Source organism: Lathyrus oleraceus, chromosome 6 (genome assembly GCF_024323335.1).
Source record: "Lathyrus oleraceus cultivar Zhongwan6 chromosome 6, CAAS_Psat_ZW6_1.0, whole genome shotgun sequence".
Lineage (NCBI taxonomy): Eukaryota > Viridiplantae > Streptophyta > Magnoliopsida > Fabales > Fabaceae > Lathyrus > Lathyrus oleraceus.
Genome location: NC_066584.1, coordinates 122,610,552 through 122,624,759, shown reverse-complemented (window position 1 = coordinate 122,624,759; position 14,208 = coordinate 122,610,552). Strand labels below are relative to the sequence as shown.

General features: G+C 40.3%; 1 non-coding gene across 1 annotated transcript; it reads right to left on the bottom strand.

Moving 5' to 3' along the window:
• Positions 1-9,319: 9,319 nt before the first annotated feature.
• Positions 9,320-9,426, bottom strand: LOC127099420 (small nucleolar RNA R71). The gene has a single exon (XR_007793923.1). It is a non-coding gene; the product is annotated as a small nucleolar RNA R71 (small nucleolar RNA).
• Between the last annotated feature and the right edge of the window lie 4,782 nt (positions 9,427-14,208).

Here is a 14,208-nt window from a genome sequence, read left to right as displayed (position 1 = left end):
ACGAGCTCAGCATCTTCAAGAATATATTCGTCATTTCCTTCTCTTCCAACGGTGGACTAATCTGGGCAGCCAACTCTCTCCATCTTTGGGTATATTCTTTGAATGTCTCCTTATCCTTCTGAGACATAGACCTCAACTGGTCTCTATCAGACGCCATATGCAGGTTATACTTGTACTGCTTGACAAAGGCCTCACCTAAGTCATTGAAAGTATGGACTCTTGCACTGTCCAAACCCATATACCACCTCAAGGAGGCTCCAGTCAAACTGTCTTGGAAATAGTGAATCAGTAACTGATCATTATCAGTTTGAGTAAACATTTTTATGGCATACATCACAAGATGGCTCAACGGACAAGTATTCCTTTTGTACTTTTCAAAGTATGGGACCTTGAATTTCACCAGGATCTTAACATTGGGGACCAGGCAGAGTTCAACAACACTCTTCCCAAACAAATGTTTTCCTCTCAAAGTCTTCAACTCTTTACGCAGCTCGAGGAACCAATCTTTCATTCCATCTCATCCATCTTCAACTCTTTACAAAGATAAAGGAATTGATCTTTCATCTCATCCAAGTTGAAACGGCCAACAAAGTGATAATAGGTTTGATTAGAAAACATGTTTCCAAAAAACCAAAGAATCGAGACAATACTTTGGACCAAATCCTATGAGCTTGTCGAACGTCCCCAAAGGAGGCAACAAATTCGACACCTTTTCGACTAACGTTTGGGCATGATGCCATATTTCCATTAGATATTTTTTTACAGTCCATCAGAGTACAACTCCAGAACAACCTCCAGTAGGAACAATATTGGGAAATGATGTTTGACGAATTGGTCGATTTGGACGAAGAAAGATTGGTTGCGGTGGAAATACTGGCCCGACAGAAAGAACACGTAGCCAAAGTATACAACAGGAAGGTAAGGGCAAAAACCTTTACGGTTAATGATTATGTTTGGAAATTAATCTTACCTATGGATTGTCGAGATCGAACTCTAGGTAAATGGTCTCCAAAGTGGGAGGGACCATTTCAGGTGATCCGAACATTTGCCAATAATGCCTATGAGATCAAAGAAGTTGGTATGGATCAAAGGGTCTTGAGATTAAATGAAAAATATTTAAATAAATATAAACCTATGCTATAATAGATCCAAATCCAAACATAACAAAATTCATTGATTCTGCAAAGTGGCCTAAAAGGCGTTATAAAACACGGTCGACGACCTTACAGGAGAAATAAAAAACAAGAAAAGAGATCAAATAGGGAATCTAGACTTGAAGTCCTCAAAATAGGTTATCTCATGACTAATCCTATTGTCTAGAGAAACCTTCTTTCCAGCAAGTACTTTATGTTGGCCTCAATCTTGAGGGCTCTTTCCCCATGGGATATCCCCTTCAGAACCTCACTATCGACTGCTTCTTGCGCTAGAATTCCCTCAGCCGTCTCCAAGGAAGCTTTTTGTGCTTCCACAATAGCAATCTTTCTATTGAGTTCAGCTATCTGGGCTAGATAGTCGGAGATTTGTTGGTCGAAGGCTTGACGATGACAAAGGTGTTCCTCCTTTATGTTCTTAAATTCATTGAGCTTTTGTTCACAGGCCTCACTGGGGTCCCATTCAAGCTTTGCCTCATTAAGTTTTGTTTTAATATGAAGTTCAGCATTTTGTCGAAGGTTAAGGTCCTTGACAAATTGGGTAAAGAAGGCCTCAAACGCGACGAAATACTTGACCATTGAGGCAGGAAGATCATGAAGGGCAAGTGAGTCGAGGAACTTAAAAATGTCACAAGAAAGTTCTTCTTCTTTTTCAAAAGCACATAGAAAGTCTCCGTCAAAGTGGGACACCTTCAGTTGCTGAAGAATGAAAACAACCTCAACATTTAGCTCTGAGGGAGGAAAGACTGTCGAAGATGGGAGTGGCACATCAGTTGATAGACGGTGGATTTATTGTAGCTTCTGAAGGGCCTCAACGGGGTTCCTTTATTTGATAATCTTGATTTCTCTAAAAGTTAAAACATCGGTTGATGCACTTTCATCAACAACGTTCGGCGGATTGAGGGTTGGTGTAGAAATAGGACTTTGTGGAACCGCTGGTGAGGCACTTTGAAACTCGGCTTGCCGCTGGGGACTCATGGCAATGTCGGTAGAAGGATGGTCGGTCTTATCTTTGACCATAGTTTCAACCTCAATTGGAAAGCCCACAGGTCCCTAAAAAGATAGAAGTATTAGATTACATGATGAAAAGAAAACCATATGCGGTAGAGATATATGTCGACGAATACCTGAAGATCCACAGGGGGTGGAGAAGTGGTATGAGTCCTCTCTGAATCACGAGGAGTAAAAGCTTCCTCGAGGTCACCTTGGATTATCGGGTTCGAAGCCGTTGGAGCCACCTTCGAGGGGGTCTTCTTGGCATGAGCCTTTTTCCGCCGGATAGAAGTTTGAGGCGTTTCGGGCGGTGTTTTCGACGTGGAAAAAATATGAGAGTGCACACTCCCGTCAGAGTCCTCATCATCCACTACAAGTACTTCTTCAGGTACCTGAATCTCAAAATGTGTGAAGAGGTAATGGGAAATGCTAAGGCAAAAAACTTGCTCATGAGGTGGATAGGTAATACCTGCAAAGTGGGGGTCGAAGGCGCTCATTGCTTCTTCGAGGGCTTTTCTAGATTAGGCTCAGTAGATGGGACAACCCTTTTTCGACCCTGATAGCAGAAACTGTTAGTGTTGTGCATTCCCAAGAAAAGAGGAAACGATATCAGTGACATGTACCTTTTTGGTGGCTTCATCGACTTGAGAAGTTTGGATTTTTGGGTCGGGAGAATTAACGATAGAGGCGAATACGGTACTTCGTCGGCGATGCTGGAGAGAGCGTCCACCATGTTCTGGAGAAATATGTCACTTGGGAAAGAATGACTCTGGTAGGAATTTCACCATTCGTCGAAGTCAATTGTTCTTAAAAAAGATTGTTTGAATTTGAAAACTGGATGTTCATAACGGTAAGTGGATTTATAAAAACAGAGACAAGGTTTGTGATCATCAACAGCTAATGATCAACCAGACCGTACAATATCGGTTTCATGCGATACCAGAGGCTTCGGAACCATCTGGCTTAAGCCAAATTGGCGAGCCACCAGATTTGGTTGATAGCTCATGAAACTGAACCCCTTCAACCCTGACTCAATTCTGTAGGACAACAAGGTAGGAGTCAAGAAGGCTCTCCATATCGCGTTTGATTGGGCTGCAGTCTGTGGAGGGATACCTGGAAAAGGATAATTGAACCACTTAGGGCCGAAGGTTCGGTCAGCAAATGGAGCCATACCAGGAGTGGATTTACATGCTTCAATGAACATATTTAAGTACTTCATGAAGAGATGTGTGTTAGGAGTATCTTGCTAGGTCTTCAAAGCTAACATGGCTCCTTCGATCAGTTGCTATTCAATTAGCCTCACGATACAGTCCGACACGGGGTATCCTAGCTGATACTCAAAGGTAACATTTAACCAATGTTTCAAAAGCCATAAATGACCCAACAGATTCAAGGCCTTGGGAGTGTTGGAGAGAAATTTCAGTTTCAGGGTTGCCATCCCCAGAGCCTTATATAAGTAGGCTAGCAGTAGTTTCCCTAAAGACACTTGTTGACCCTAATGAATCTGGATTGCCAGGATAATATAGCTTTTTGCTATATGCAAAGAACCAGGGCAAAATACGTAGTATGAAATCCATAAAGTATGGAAGGTTATATTATCTTCATCGGACACTTCGACAGAGTCCTTGTTGTAGTGATCTTCGATGTAATTATGAAGGCTGGCTTGACTAAAAGATAAGGTATTCCAAGTCGAAAGGGTGGGGTTGAAGACTTCCCCCAACGATGAAAGACCAGTGATTGCCTCCACATCAAAAAGGGTGGGTGTTAACATCCCACAGGGTAACTAAAATGTGTTGGTGGAGCCTTCCCAGAAATATAGAGACGCTAGTAACATACAGGGATTTACACAATGGTCATGCCTTGATATTTGAATAATTTTGTAGATCTCTGCATTCCTCCATTGGTCTTGACATTTTCTTCGGAATTTGTTAAGCCAGGCCAGGTATTCTTTGTTGCCAGGTGTAGGCATGGACCTAGAGACCCTGGCTTTTTCCTCCATGAATCTGACGTCGAGTACGACAGATTTGTCAAAGGTATGAGGAGCAGCGGGTTTGTATCCAGGGAAAAAGGCTGCAACAGCCTTCGGGGAAGATTTCTTATCCATGAGAGGTCCATGGAACGCTAACATTTTCCTGTCAACCACGAAAGGAATCAACACCCGACGTTGCCAGTTCTTCACCTCCGTTTCATCAGAAGACGTGGGTTGAGGAATACAGTTTATACCCTCTTTGGCAGTGAGTTTGAAAGCAATGGGGTTGTTTCTAGTGGCATAGGTGGTGAGTTCTTTGACATGAGAAGAAGAAGCCATTGTGAGATGAAGCAAATGGGTTGAGTTAGGAGATTCTGGGTGACAAATTGCAATGCAGAGGTTGTTTGAAGATATGATCATGAAATATGCATGGTTGTGGAAGCAGAAAAATGTTTAAGGAAGAAGAAAGAACTATTTATAGGCTTGCAAGGTGAACGGTCGAGCACTGAGAGATTGACAAATGGCTGACGAGGAAGTAGTAAGAAGAGTTAGTGGGTTCGATTGGAATCCCAGGACCCAGGGATAACTGCTAACGATGGCAAAGTGTCTGGGGAATTGTGTAGCCGAAAAAATCATCATCACGTGCTAGGTCATGAGTAGTGATAAGACGGCTAGCCAAAATTTAGGTAATCAAAAGGAAAGTTCCTTTATCGATGAGATCATGTCAGAACTAGCCTTTTCAGGGGGAAATTTGTTAGCTGACCAATTTCGGTCAAAGAAGGAAATCATTTTGACTAAGGAACCCGTCGGAACAGCATCGACAGGAAGTTGAACAAATCCATGGGTCGACACTTAGAATCTCGGTCGAAGTCAAAATTCCTGAATGGCGAGAGTGATTGTGGGAAGCCAAAGAACATGGGTAGTTATCTACATACATGGGGGAAGTGGACCGACACATGTCATCGCAAGATAGGTTCGTAACCCCCCGACGATTACTTTTTATTAGTATTTAAACAAGTTTTAGGGATGATTCTAGAGGTGGGATTTTTAGCATTTGCATTAGGAATAAACTTGAAGTACCAAAGCATTTACGAGAAAAGAGTCATCTCCCTACAAAAATGTACCTTTGCCTCCATTTACATTCATAAGTCATTCAAACTTACCAAATTTACCTTTACTTTCTTGCTTTATTTTCAATACATTTCCACTTTTCATACTTTTTACTACATCCCTAACTCATCAAGAGTTATATTTATTCCTTTTTAACTTATCAAAGACGTTGCTTACTAAAACACCATACGCTCAAACACTAAATCCAGGACTTTGTAGTCGGTCCTGCAAGTAACCCTCTCATAGGAAGGCTAGAGATTATTGATGATCCAACACCAGCATTCGTTGTGAGAAAAAAATGAGATTAAGCTTTTGATTAACTTAACTCATAAAAGCAAGAGTCGATGCCAAACTTTATTGTTTCCAAGGGGAAAGGTAAATAGGTCGGAAAAAACCCACAAAAGGTAAAACAAAAGAGAAATCTGGATACATGGGTTGGTTATGCAATGTGTGTAATACCCCAAATTTGATCCTAATAGCCCTCATGCTATTCACATCATATGCATTGGCATTGGGATCATACCCTGGCATCCTCCTTACCCCTTACTCATTGGGTTTGTTTTGGGAGAGATCACCAAGCACCATGTCATTATATCATACTTGTTATTTTATCATTTACTAACAAAAATACCAAAAATATGTCCTTGGACTTGTCTATTTCTTTTGTAGGTAAGGCACACGATCACCTTTGATCCATCAAGTTCACATCTTGGGTTTAACACCCTCATTGCTAAGAGCTCAACCAAGGAATTATTCACAATGGCTTTAGACATCATATATGGATCCCCATGATCTTCACATGTTATTTTGATCATTAAATCATCATGAGTTTGGAGTTGGTTTGCCTTGGAAACCCTAGTTCATCTGGGTGTCTTGTGTAACTTCTTCAACAAGCTTCTTCACCAATTGATCAAATATTTCAAGGGGCATCTCAAATTTCATCATCTTATGATTATATCATCTCCCATGAGTCCCAAAAGTCAATATAATTGCAAGTTAGCAAGGTGGTTCATGGTGGTTGACCAGAGGAATTCAACTGATCAAAACTGGGGTTCCCTAGACCCTGTCTCCTACAATTTTCATCATATGAAAATGATTCCAAGAAAAAAGTTACTCTAAATGACATTACGAACAACTTTCATGTTTAGGTATAGAGCTATTTTTGTTTGGAAAGCCATTTTTTATGTTGAAACATTATAGGTCATTTTGTCTAAACCATAATTTGAAAGTCAACTTCCCAAGGCCATAACTTGCTCAATTTTTATGAGATGAAAGATTTCTAAGTTTCACAATCAAATTCAAGGTGCCTAATTCAACTTTGATGTTTGGAGGAAGATTTAATTCAACTTTTATGAGCATGTGATATGAGGATACATTATAGGTCATTTTGGGCCAATACCATTGAACAAGTGATTTTCCTCAACTTCAAAAATTCTTAAAGCATTCATCCCAAATCCAACTGAGGTCAAATTTGTGACCATTTTGAAGATTTTCTAAAGAGATACAACTTTGATGATGACACGTTTCTCATTTGAAGCTCACATAAAAAGTTAGCCAAGGTGGAATAATTGAACATAAGGGTTAACACTTAGGAAATATTTTGACATGTTGAAATTTCCAAACTTCCACCTGAAAATTCATCATGATACAACTCCAAATGGAAAAGTGTTCAACATAAGAATTGTTTCTCTTGGTCTAACCTTTCCAAAAAGTCCAATTTCATCCATTTTGGACAAGGTTTGAAGGGTCTGCGCATGGCCTGAACATGGCTGTAATAGTTGGCAAAAATCATTCTTCAAACATCAATACCCTTTTGCCTTGCATCACAATCCACATTCAGACTCAATCTCACTTGCATTTGGACCTAATTGAGTTGCTTCATGGGCCTGTACATGCCCATGCAATCGTGCACTTCACATTGCCAAATTTGGAAGAATTTTCAACTGTCCAAATATCACTTGCATTTGCTATAAATAGAGAACCATTGCATCAGGTTTGAGAACCTTTGGGCGCCTGCTTTGCCTCCCACATTTGAAACCCTTGATCACACTAAAATTCACCGTATTTCTGACTCCGATTTCGCATGCATTCTTAGCTTTTATTGTTGTTTTGCTTTGTTATTTCTTTGTTTTCTTATGTTTTCAGGTTTTTATAATAATCGGAGCTCGAATCGGGAAAAGGAGCGAAAAAGGAGTGAAAACGGGCGAAAACCTAGAAATTCAGCGTTTTGCACTTACGGCACCCACCGTGGCGGGCGCCATGGGGTTAGCCATGACGTGGCCACGTCTCAAGACCACTCCTCAACCGTCAAGACCCACGATCCCCACTCCATCATCCCCTGTAGGGACCATGGCGGGCGCCATAGGCCTGTGGCGGGCGCCACAAGGCCAAAATCAGTAACCTCCACTTTTTAGTGGAGGGGCGTCCCTGTCATTTCATGCTTTCAGTTTTTACTATAAATAGGACCTTAGATTTTCGTTTTTCTTCATCCAGAATTAGAATTCTCTAGGCATATATCAGTTATAAAGCAGTTGCCATTCCACATCGGGGTGCCTCTGCAATCGAGTGATCGAGTCTGTAATCTGTCTGTGGTTCGAGTTTTTGGAGCACTCTGGAGGAAGTTAATCCTGCCGCCATTTTAATTCAAGTTCGTATTTTACTTTTATTTATTTCCTGCACTCGCACATTTACGTTGTTTATTTCCTGCACTCGCACATTTACGTTGTTTATTTCCTGCACTCGCACTTTACTTTGTTTATTATCCGCACTCGCTTTAAATTACTTTTATGAAAAACTATAAAAAGAATATTTACTTTATCATGTCTAACTAATTCTATAAAGGTTAGAATGTAAGGATCGTAATTAAACCAGTAATCAGTATAATTGTTCGTGGAAACACCTAAGGGCTATTTTATCTTTCAATTCAAGTAATTGTTTTTAACTATTTCAAAAACAGCCAAAAGCGCTTTGTCTAGTTTATTAGGAGATTTTAGATTAAAAAGAAAAGAGATTTTAAAACGATTTTCGGACGCGTTAGGAAGTTTAAACTCTGGTTCGTAAGAACCTCTTTTTGCTAAGAAGTCCAGGTTAAAATACTTTTCAACTTAGTTAAGATACTATATTTCTTAAAAATAGGTTTACTACTCTAACGCAGTACGCACCTTTTTATCCGTGACAATAGGAGGGGTTGATTAGAGAGTACAACTCGGTTCTGAATACGCGAAAGCGACAGTTCCTGTTAAATTAGTTCTTTTCAAAGGAGAAAACATTGCCCATAAGTAGTTCCACTAACAAGTACTGGATTATCATTGATTGCGTGAATTACATTCGAGCCTGTCTTTATTTATTATTTAAAATTATAATTTTATTTACCATTGCACCCTTATTAAAACCCTTAAAAATAGTTGCCTTAGATACACACCATAACAACAGGTTTGATAGATTGACACTTGGTCTCTGTGGATTCGATAATCTTTTATATTACTTTGACGTGATTCGTACACTTGCGAAAAACACGCATCAAGTTTTTGGCGCCGTTGCCGGGGACCAATTTCGTCAAATTTCATTACCCTGTAGTTATACCGTTTAGACTAAGGTTGTTACCCACCGGTCAATGCGAAAGACTCGCAGTGCCGGAAGTTTAGTAGACCCTCTAGCTGAACCTGAACGTTACGCTCGCGCACGTTTATTTTTCCATAGGAATAGGATAGCTATGGCCGAAGAACAAAACCGAAGACCTCTTAAGGACTTCGCCCAACCATCAAACGAGGAACCTAGTTCCAGTATAGTAAACCCCGTTATCCCAGCCAATAATTTTGAACTTAAACCATCCCTGCTGCAATTAGTGCAACAGAGACAATTCTCAGGTCTCGCTACTGATAACCCAAACCAACATTTAAAAAACTTTCTTCAGTTAGCAGACACCTTTAAAACCAATGGAGCTTCTCCTGAGGCGATACGCTTAAGATTATTTCCCTTTTCCCTCAGAGATAAAGCTCTATCATGGTTAGATTCCCTTCCACCCAATTCAATAACAACTTGGGATGACCTTAGGAAAGTTTTTCTTGCTAGATATTTTCCCCCAAGTAAGACCGCTCTTCTTCGAAACCTTATAACTAGATTTACCCAACTCCAAGGAGAGTCGTTGTTCGAAGCCTGGGAGAGATATAAAGAACTATTAAGAGCATGCCCACACCATGGCTTAGAGAATTGGCTAATCATCCAAACCTTCTATAATGGACTTCATTATAACACTAAGATGACCATCGACGCTGCCGCTGGTGGCGCACTGATGAATAAACCTTACCCTGAAGCTAGTGCCCTTATCGAGGATATGGCCCAAAACCATCAATCATGGGGAGTAGAACGAGCGACAGTGGAAAAGAAGGAAGCCCAAGGAGGAATACATGAGCTAAGCTCTATAGACATGATGCAGGCTAAAATGGACGCGTTGGCCCTTAGAGTCGAACATATGTGTACAACTCCGAATACTGTAGCCGCAGTTTCGCCGAATTGTGAGATATGTGGAACGCAAGGACACCAATCCGCCGAATGCAATCTGTTAAATGAAACCAACACTGAGCAAGTGAACTATACCCAAGGGAACCCATTTTCTAACACATATAACCCTGGATGGAGGAATCACCCAAACTTCTCCTACAAAAATAATAACCCTATTCAAAATACCGCACCTCCGAGACAACAAGGTTACCAAGCCCCTAGAACAAATCAACCTATGCAACCTGTACCGCCAAACCCGAGCTTTGAAGAAATTGTAAAAGATTTCATCGTTGCTCAAAAACAGAAAAACAAAGAGTTCATGAACCAAAGCGTCCATGTTAACGAACTAATTACCCAGTTAGGAACCAAGGTTGATCAAATCATTACTCATAATAAGATGCTTGAAACCCAGATCTCTCAGGTAGCGTTAAACCAAGCCCCACAGACTACCCCTGGAGGACAGTTCCCTGGACAACCTCAACAAAACCCGAAAGGGCAAGCTAATGCCATTACTCTACGAAGTGGAACCGCTTATAAGGAGCCTTTAAACCCTAGATTAAGTAAGCCTGAAACTTCTGAGAGGAGTGAGGAAAAGGAACCAGAGAAGCCTGAAACCCCGGAAAGTCAAGAAAAAGGAGAAGAACCTAAAAATAAAACCTATGTACCACCACCGCCATACAAACCACCAATACCATACCCTCAAAGATTAAAGAAAACCCAAATCGATAATCAATATCAAAAATTCGTTAAGGTTATAGAAAAACTTCACGTAGAAATCCCCTTTACAGAAGCCATCACCCAAATACCTTCTTATGCTAAGTTTCTCAAAGACATACTTACGAATAAACGTAGACTTGAAGATCCGAAACCCGTGGAATGTAATTCTATTTCCGAAGATAGGTTAGCAAAGAAAGATAAAGATCCCGGAAATTTTTCCATTCCTTGTATTTTAGGGAATCATGTCATCGAAAAAGCTTTTCTAGACTTAGGAGCTAGTGTGAGCTTAATGCCTTTAGCAGTTTGTGAGAGATTAAACTTAGGAGAATTACAACCTACTAAGATGTCGCTTCAATTAGCCGATAGATCCGTTAAATACCCTATAGGCATACTTGAAGACGTCCCTGTTAGGGTGGGTCAGTTGTTTATACCTACTGATTTTGTTGTCATGGACATTAAAGAAGATGACGACATACCAATCCTCCTAGGTAGACCGTTCTTATCGACTGCTGGAGCCGTAATAGATGTTAAAAAAGGAAAACTAACTTTTGAGGTAGGTGAAGAGAAGATAGAATTTATATTGTCAAAATTTCTTATGGCACCTGTGATAGGAGATTCTTGTTATGCCTTAGATATCATCGAAGAATGCATTAGGGAATTAGAACAAGAAGAAGAAAATAAATCTATAAAATTGCCATCAACCCTTATTTTGGAAGATGACAATTATAAAACACCCTACATTGATGATAACCTTCACGAATGTTTATCTCTTACCCCAGATCCTATGCCTTGCCCTATGAAACCGACCGTAAAACTTAAGGAACTGCCTAAAAACCTGAGATATGAATTTCTGGATGAAGATATGAATCGTCCAGTTATAGTCGGTGCTACCTTAAACCAAAAAGAAACCGATCAATTATTAGAAGTTTTACGTAGGTAGCCCTCAGCCTTAGGATATAAGATCTCTGATCTAAAAGGAATAAGCCCATCCGTATGCATGCATCGGATTTTGCTTGAAGAAGATTCAAAACCTTCCAGAGAACACCAACGTAGAATAAATCCTATAATGAGTGCGGTAGTTAAGACTGAAGTTCTTAAGTTACTAGAGGCAGGTATAATATATCAGATCTCGGACAGTAAATGGGTGAGTCCCGTGCATGTAGTACCCAAAAAGGGAGGCATCACAGTCGTGCAAAACGAGAAGGGCGAACCTGTAGCAAAAAGAACCGATGGAGGTTGGCGTATGTGCATAGATTATAGAAAATTAAATAAAGCAACTAGGAAGGACCATTTCCCATTACCATTCATAGATCAAATGTTGGAGCGCCTAGCCAGACACTCTTACTTTTGTTATTTAGATGGATATTCAGGATTCTTCCAAATACCTATTCACCCCGAAGATCAAGAAAAAACTACCTTTACATGCCCAGTTGGAACTTTTGCCTATAGAAGAATGCCTTTTGGACTTTGTAATGCTCCTGCAACTTTCCAACGCTGCATGATGTCTATCTTTGCTGATTATTTAGATGGAATTATGGAAGTATTTATGGACGATTTCTCAGTTTGTGGATCAGATTTCAAAAATTGTCTTGTCAACCTTGAGAAAATCCTGGAGAGATGTGTGGAGGTAAACCTTGTGCTAAATTGGGAAAAATGTCATTTCATGGTCACCGAAGGGATTGTTTTAGGACATATAGTTTCCGAAAAAGGTATAGAGGTAGATAAAGCAAAAATAGAAGTCATAGAGAATCTAAAACCGCCAAAGACTATCAGGGAGATAAGAAGTTTTCTTGGACATGCCGGATTTTACCGACGTTTCATCAAAGATTTCTCCAAAATAACAAAGCCCTTAACTGGTCTTTTAATGAAAGATGCTGAATTTATCTTCGATGAAAAATGTACTGAAGCATTTAATCTTCTGAAGGAAGCTCTGACTTCAGCACCTATAATGAAACCCCCTGATTGGTCAGAACCGTTTGAGATAATGTGTGACGCCAGTGATTACGCTGTTGGAGCCGTTCTAGGTCAGAGAAAAGATAAGAAGTTACATGTGATTTATTATGCCAGTAGAACCCTAGACGCTGCACAGCTCAATTACGCAACAACCGAAAAAGAGCTCCTAGCTGTAGTTTTTGCAATAGACAAATTTAGATCTTATCTAGTAGGAGCCAAGATTATAGTTTATACCGACCATGCTGCCATTCGTTACTTACTAAGCAAAAAGGATGCCAAGCCTAGGTTACTTCGATGGATTCTATTACTGCAAGAGTTTGATTTGGATATCCGTGATAAGAAAGGCACTGATAATGTGGTAGCTGATCACCTATCTAGGCTAGAATACCTGAAACCTGATCCAGTTCCCATAAATGACGATTTTGCCTATGATAGACTGATAGCCCAACTAGAAACCATTGAAGAAGATAACCCAGACCCTCATGAGTATTTTCAAAAATCCTTAGCCATAAGTGATGTACCTTGGTATGCAGACTTTGTTAATTATCTAGCCGCTGACATCATACCCCCTGATCTAAACTACCACCGGAAGAAGAAGTTCTATAGTGATGTGAGAAACTTCTATTGGGACGAACCATTTCTTTTCAAGAGAGGTAAAGATGGCATTTTCCGCCGTTGTGTTCCAGAAGAAGAGGTAAATAATATAATTGAGCATTGTCACTCTGCACCCTATGGTGGACATGCAAGCACATCTAAGACCTACGCCAAGATTCTTCAAGCTGGCCTATTCTGGCCTACTATGTGGCGTGATGTCCATGCTTTCATTGTCAAGTGTGATAGATGCCAACGCACAGGAAATATTTCAAGACGTAATGAAATGCCGTTAAGAAATATCCAAGAAGTAGAACTCTTCGACGTATGGGGTATAGACTTTATGGGACCGTTCCCACCATCTTTTGGAAATCAGTACATCTTAGTAGCTGTTGACTACGTGTCTAAATGGATTGAAGCTATCGCCGCACCCACAAACGACACCAGAGTAGTCATCAAATTATTCAAAAATTATATATTTCCCAGGTTTGGAACACCCCGTTTAGTCATAAGCGATGGAGGATCGCACTTCATATCGAGAATATTTGATAAACTTTTAAGCAAGTATGGAGTTAAGCATAGAGTAGCAACACCATACCACCCACAGACCAATGGACAAGTGGAAGTATCTAATAGGGAGATAAAACAAATCCTCGAGAAGACTGTCTCTATATCTAGAAAGGATTGGTCACAGAAACTTCAAGAAGCATTATGGGCCTATAGAACCGCTTTCAAAACTCCTATAGGAACAACCCCTTATCAACTGGTCTATGGAAAATCATGTCACTTACCTTTTGAATTGGAACATAAGGCCTATTGGGCCATCAAAACTTTGAATTTGGATTACTTGACAGCTGGTGAGAAACGTATCCTTGACATCCACAAATTAGAAGAGCTCAGACAATCTGCCTACGAAAATGCCATCATATACAAAGAAAGAACAAAAGCTTGGCATGACAAAAGAATCATAAGAAGAGACTTCAAAATAGGCGATCCTGTTCTCCTGTTCGATTCTAGGTTACGACTTTTTCCAGGTAAACTCCGTTCGAGATGGACTGGCCCTTTCGAAGTATCTAAGATCCTGAGATCCGGTGCTATTGAAATCAAGAACCAGACATGTAAACCGTTCATCGTCAATGGACAGAGGTTGAAGCCCTACGAAGGAGGTGACATCCCGACAACATACACCTGCCATACTCTGAGTGATCCACCATATCCTTCCAA